Source organism: Peromyscus californicus, unplaced genomic scaffold, assembly GCF_007827085.1.
Source record: "Peromyscus californicus insignis strain IS unplaced genomic scaffold, ASM782708v3 Scaffold_8__1_contigs__length_139910024, whole genome shotgun sequence".
NCBI lineage: Eukaryota > Metazoa > Chordata > Mammalia > Rodentia > Cricetidae > Peromyscus > Peromyscus californicus.
This window is the reverse complement of record NW_026294606.1, coordinates 90,615,466-90,621,929: the sequence shown is the minus strand read 5'-3', so window position 1 is coordinate 90,621,929 and position 6,464 is coordinate 90,615,466. Positions and strand designations below refer to the sequence as shown.

At 52.2% G+C, this 6,464-nt stretch overlaps 1 protein-coding gene across 5 annotated transcripts in view; it reads left to right on the top strand.

Moving 5' to 3' along the window:
• Positions 1-470: 470 nt before the first annotated feature.
• The window catches only part of Kiaa0513 (KIAA0513 ortholog), a 50,386-nt gene continuing 44,392 nt past the window's right edge, over positions 471-6,464 (top strand). For 2 of the 5 annotated variants that reach the window (XM_052729308.1, XM_052729304.1), the window contains exon 1: positions 471-602. The gene's annotated coding sequence lies outside the window, so the exon portion shown is untranslated. Of the gene's footprint in view, positions 670-6,464 lie in introns of all 5 variants that reach the window. The other 3 variants (XM_052729306.1, XM_052729305.1, XM_052729307.1) reach the window with 3 other exon arrangements.

The following is a 6,464-nucleotide window of genomic DNA, read 5'->3' as shown; positions in this document are numbered from 1 at the left end:
TCCGACAGGGTCAGGAAGTGACCTGAACCTGACCCCACGGGCCTCGCTCCTTGAGGAGCTTTTCCCTCTCCTAAACCACTCTTGCGTGCAAAAAAAAAAAAAGCCGCGCCCTGGTCATCCCTCTGCAGGAACTCTGTTCCGAAGCGAACCGGCGCGGCTGTCACGCGGCGCAGGGAAGGAGGGGTGCTCCTACGCCTGCGTACAAGAGCCGAGAGAGGCGGGGCGCTCCCCGCAAAGTGACAGCTCGCTCGTAGTGCCTCCGAAGGCCCCGACTGCCGGCGTGTCACGTGGTGCTCCCGAGGCGGGGCGCCCGGCTCACTCCTGGGCTCCGGAGAACCCGGCCGCTCGCGCGTCACTCAGGGTGGGGGGCGGGGTTGGGCGGGGCGCTCCCGGCTGACTGACAGCGCTCTCCGCCACACCTCCGAAGGACCCGGCTGCTCGCGCGTCACGTGGTGCTAAAGGGGCGGGGAGAGCCCAACTGACTGACAGCTCGCTCCGCCACGCCTCAGAAGGACCGGGCAAGGCTCGTCGCGCGCGGCGCATTCGCGGCAGCTGCGGACCCGACGGCGTCCGTCCCCTGCCGTGTCCCGCGGGCCGCCGGGGTGAGAGGGCCTCGGGCTGCGGGGCTGCGCTCGCGAGGGGCTGGGCGGCGTGGCTGCGCGGGGACCGGTGAGGAAGCGTGAGGAGGGGTCGCTGGCGGCGTGGGCGGGTCGGCTGGACGGTCGGTGCGGCGGGCAGGGCTGTCACTCTGCCAGCCTCAGCGCCGGGCCCGCCGAGGGCCGCAAGCCGGTCTGCGCGGGGCCGCCAGGGAAGGCTCGGGCACCGGAGCAGCTTCTAGGATTTGGGGAGATCCGACCCAGTCTTGCCCGGGTCTGCGCTCCCCCGAGTTGCGGGTTGAGACGTGGGAAGGTGACAAGGGGTGGAGGGAAGGAGGCTGGGCGGTCAAGTGCTGCACCCACCGGGTGCGCCCTACGGAGTGAGCGGGAGCGCGGCTCTGCCGGCACAGGTGCGCTGGCACGGGCTGGGTCCCCGACGTGGAGCTGTCCGGGTGGTGAGTCAGAGGTAGAGGTGAGCTGGCAGCTGTCAAGCCGGGCTGCCCTCACCAGGCTGGGATCCAGCCTGTAACCCGATGCTGAGTTCTGATTCATCCCACTCTGCCTCCTCCCTAATCCTGAAAGCAGGGCAGGCACATAGCACGAACCTCAGGACAGGAGCAGAGAGGCTCCAGCGTTTAGTGAGCCACGTCCCTTCCCCCTTTCCCACACTGTGGTCAGAGATGGGGATATTTAGGCCTTTGAGGACCAAAATGGCAGATAAGCTGTTTAGATGGGCTCCATGGAAAAAGTTGACACCTGAGATTTTCTTTTCCTCTCAAACACTGGTTGGTGATGGTGGGCTATCTCAGTCTCTGTGGCATTCCACAAGTTCCTTGCAATGGTTGGCTTTTGGATGGTCTGTATCAGTTCACGTGGAGTGGATTCCTATTTTTTGAGACTGTCACAAGTATAAGCGGTGTGACGAGCATATCATAAGTCTTCAAGAAATTGAAGTGAGGTATCTCTACAGATGCTAACTGCATTTTATCTTCATGGCAATTGTTGTTTCTCCAAAGTCAAGTTGTTTCATAGTAACCCCAAATGGTTACTTTTAGGACAGCCCCCTCCCCAGGGAAGCTATAGAGTGGGCAAGTCATGTGAATACCTGGCTTTCTTTCCTTCTCTCCCTTCTCTGCATTCCTTTCACAAAAGGAAAACAATCAGGTTAAAAGAAATGTCAAGGGGCTGGAGAGGCGGCTCAACAGTTAAGAGCATATGCATGTACTGCTTCTGCAGAGGACCAGAGTTCAGTTCCCAGCACCCACCTTAGGTGACTCACAGCACCTGTAACCTTGTCTCCACAGAGTCTGACACTCTTCTCGCCTCCTCAAGCACCTACACTCACTACAATACATAAAATTAAATAATAAAAACAACTCCTAAAAAAAGAAAATAAATATCAAAAGCCAGGTACAGTGGCATTGGCTTGTACTATTAGCACTCCAGAAGCTGAGGCAGGAATATCATGAGTTCAAGACCAGCCTGGGCTATATAACAAGACCCAGTCTAAAAAGAGAAATCAAAAGCTGAGTGACAGCCCACTTCAGGAAGGAATAGCAGTAGCAGGGTGGCTTCCACTGCTACTGTGTCCTCTTGCTTTGGGAGCTTACAAAGTACTTTCAACAGGAGCTCTTAGTTCATCCTCATTAATTTGGGAGTGGCAGATGGCATTCCTCCTGATGAGGAAACTAAGACTCACTTGTCCAGGGCTACTTAACTGTTGGAGGCAAAGAAAGCGCCACAATAACTTTGTTGCTACAAGTGTTGAATATAGCAACCCATCAGCAAGGGGAAATGAGATGCATCTGAGTAAATTATGCCCCCTGCTTGGCTGGGTGGGTGCTGAGTGGAGCATCCTTCTCTGCCTTCCTTGCCTCATTGACAGTCAGCCCGGCTGGCCAGCCAGCTCACCATCCTGTTACCTCTCCCTACACACCCTCTGTGGCAACTCAGATTTGTTTCTAGACTTTGAGAAAGCCAGTAGGAAGTGCATTGCTGAGCATCTTTGCTCAAGTGCCTAGTGTTTCCAAACAGGCCAGGTGTCCTCTGTTATGATGCAAGACAGCGTGGATGTTCTGGGGAGACCTGCCCCAGTGAGTTTTCCTCATCACCCACCTAGAAGAGAAACATTGTAAAATCCACGGAGCTGCTGTTAGCTCTGCTGGTTTCACCTAGATTTTGTACGTGGCATTGTTTGAGGTTTCATGGCATCTTTTCTATTTTTAGCATACACAGCTGTTCTCGTTAGGGAAGAACAAGCCTTTTATCCCATTCTCTAAATCCCGGCAGCACCACAGGACTGCAGGGGGTTGCCTTGTATCCGCCTCTGCAGGTCAGTGCTTCAGGCCAGATTGAAAGCCAAGGCAGTCGTGGGCACATGTATTCACTGCATGCCTCGGAGACTGTGTTCTTTTCATGAAGGTCACAGGAAGCCATCGAGAGTACTCACTGAGGTGCAGGAATTAGAGCTGGTAAGCCAGGAACATCTTGATGGCCGGAATTACAGAACATTCAGAACTGTTATTGGGAAGGTCCCAAGAAGCAAAGGACAAACAGTCCAGTTAGAAAGGCTTCAGTTTGAAGAATGCCATGGTCTCTCAGGATGACTTCCCTTGGGCTGCCAGGTAGTGACACAGGTGCTGACTGATCTCACCTGTTCCTCCAGTGTCAGCAGCTACCCGGGTACTCCTGCAGGTCCCTCCCTAAGCATGCCTAGTTCGCTGTGCCACAGGGCCTGTCCACTGGTTGTTCCTCCTTCCAGATTTCCCTGTAGCCACCTCCCTGTCATTCAGGTCACCACTCCCATATCACATGTTAAATGAGATCTTCCCTAATAGTCAAAATGGTCTTCCCATTACCCCTGGTCCCCGGCCCACTCCCTTCAGCGTGTTGTACTAGTCTTTGTCTGTCTTAGAAATGACCTTGTTTCTTTGAGAATATTTTTATTATCTTTTCATTGTTTGCTGCATGTATCAACAGGCCCAGAACAATGACTGGCTTGTAGTAAGTGTTCAACACATATTTACTGTGGGACTGTTTATTCCAGTCAGAGCCTTGCAAGATGGGAAGTTGTGCTACTAAGGTGGGCATTGAATTGTTTTTCTCTTACTGGAGATAGCAGCTAGCTGGCAGCTGACCACTAGGCAGAAGAATTCAGGCATGGGTGAATGGGAAGGGAAGCCAAGGGTCAGTCTCCTAGAGCAACTAGCTGTAACAAAGTGCCACAGACTGAGTGTCTCAACAAGGTAAATGTATTCTTCCAGAGGTTTGTAGATCAGAATTCCAAAGCTGAGGAATAAGCAGGGCTGGTTCCTTTTCAGGGACTCAGAGGGAGATGTCCATGTGTCTGTCTTTCTGCTTCCAGTGGTTGCTGGTGAGCCCAGGTATCCTTCCCTTATAGATGAAGCACTCCAGCCTCTGCCTCTGTGGTCACATGGTTGTCTTCTCTTGTTTCTGGATCTTCTCTTGTAGGGGCACCAGTTGGACTGAATTTAGGGTCCACGGTATTCCACTGTGGTCTCAACCAGTCACTCAACCATCTATGACTACCCTTTTAAAATTAAGTTCATGCTGAGAGATTCTGGGGTTAGAACTTCATTTGACTTTTGGGGGAGCATAATTCAATTTAACATCTTCCGACTACAGGATCTAGTGACCTTTAGTTGGGTGTAGGGCACTCACTTGTAATCCTAGCACTTGGGAGGCAGAGACAGGAGGATTGCAGCAAGTTTAAGGCCAGTTTCCTAGTAAGTTTGAATTCAGTCATAGTCATAGAGTAAGACCCTATTTCAAAACACTAACAAGCAAATAAACTAAAAAAACCAAATGACCACCCCCCAAATGTAGTGACATTTTAAAGGGGAAAATTGGTGGAAGGTGCTTGGTGATGTTTAGGGACGATGACAGTGACTTAGACGCTTTCTTGGGAAGTGTCCATGATCCTCCCAATCTTCAGAGGAAGGATGAATGGTGTGCTTCATGCAGGTCCTAGGACAGGATTTTCTTCATGGGCTTTTTGCTGGGTTCTGCCCAATGGAGTAGAAATAGCTTGTCAATGTCTAGCAGTGAGAAAGAAGATATCCTATCCCTGTTCTGTTCACCGTGGACTTCATTCACACCTCTGTGTGGAAGAGGTGCTGACATCAGGGAAGCTGTGCCCTCCCTGAATGGTTCCTAAGGGCAGCCGATGAGCCTGTTGGGGCATGCAGTCTCTGACCTTGACCCTTGCTTGACTGTGCATGAGCTTTCCAGGAGCTCCTGTCAGGATGGTTGGAGATCTGTGGGGACAGAATGGGTTCTTGCTGTGTAGCCCAGGTTAGCCTGTAGCTCACAGTCCTCCATCAGCCTTCTAAGTACTGGCATCCCAAATCTGTGCCTCATTGTCTAGGTTGCTAGTATTTTTTGATTAGGCAATCCATGTGGCTAGTACCAAATTCAAATGATATCAAAAGATGTTAATGAAAAAATTGCTTCGGTCACTCTCGTGTCCTTTCCCACCTTCTCAAGGCACCATTACTGCCAGCCTCTCGGGGCTCCTTCCAGAGACCTGATGCTCTTTTTGTTTTCCTTCCCAGATACCACAGGCCTGTGGTTGCGTCTCCTTTCAGCCTTCTTTTCTCCTGCTCCTTCTGTGCCCAGTGGACTGGCTTGTTCCCATGTGTTCAGAGATGATGGCACTACCCCTGCCAGGAGTTCTATATTGGGAAGGAACGTGCTAGAAGAAATGACTTAGTGGTAGCACGTTTGAGACAAATGTGAGAAGAGTGCTTCTCTGGAAGGGTGCTTCTCAGTGTCCTGCTCCTCCAACCTCATTAACTAGGCTAGTGCTGACAGGGATGAGGACAAGGGACCCTGCGGGCAAGGTCAGCTGATCTTATGTTCCAAGAATGTGAAATTGTCCAGAGCCTTGTGATAGCTGGTACTTATTATAGAGTATACTCCACCATGACAAGCAGTGTGCCCAGCTTTATCGGGTTGTCACCTCAGTCCCCACAAAAGCAGTCTGAGGTAGCCACGGGTAATATCCCAATTTACAGTTGAGAAACTAGGCATAGAGGAGCCAAGGAATCTGCAAATCCAGGCTCCCTGGCTCTGGAGCTGGCTCCTTAGCTTGTCTCCTCTGCTGCTGCCCTGGGATGAGCCCAAGTCACCTGTGAGATCCCCTGTTAGTGTGCCTCTGCCAGGTGCTGGAGACAACACTGACCCTCTGCCCTCTGTGCCTGGGCGTTCCTGTTGTCCTGGCAGCCCTGGCATTGAGTCTCTAGGCCTTATAGGTCCCCTCCCCACCAAGAGCACTAGCTCAACAGCTCTGTAGCCTGGCCAGGGGGATCTTCACCCACCTCACTCACTCTCTTACCTGGCCTCAGCACCTCTGACACTTTGGGGATGCAGAAGTGCTGAAGTCTAGTATAAGGCTGCAGATGGCTTGAAAGCCCTGGCCTCTCCAAGCTTGGCTGCCAGCGTACTGCCCGATTCCTTCTGTGGAGATGCTCAGCTCTCGACTTCAGATCCAAGAGCTCAATCCTCGTGTGTCTTCTGCCTCCCCTCACCCTCTCTCTGCATAGACCTTAAACAGATCCAAGAGCTCAGTCCTCGTGTGTCTTCTGCCTCCCCTCACCCTCTCTCTGCATAGACCTTGAACAGATCCAAGAGCTCAGTCCTCGTGTGTCTTCTGCCTCCCCTCACCCTCTCTCTGCATAGACCTTGAACAGATCCAAGAGCTCAGTCCTCGTGTGTCTTCTGCCTCCCCTCACCCTCTCTCTGCATAGACCTTGAACAGCCTCCTCCTTCCCCTTTTGCTCTTCTGTTCCCTCCTTCCTTTAAGAGCTTGTAGAAGTACATTTTACACATTATAGAATTTACCCATTT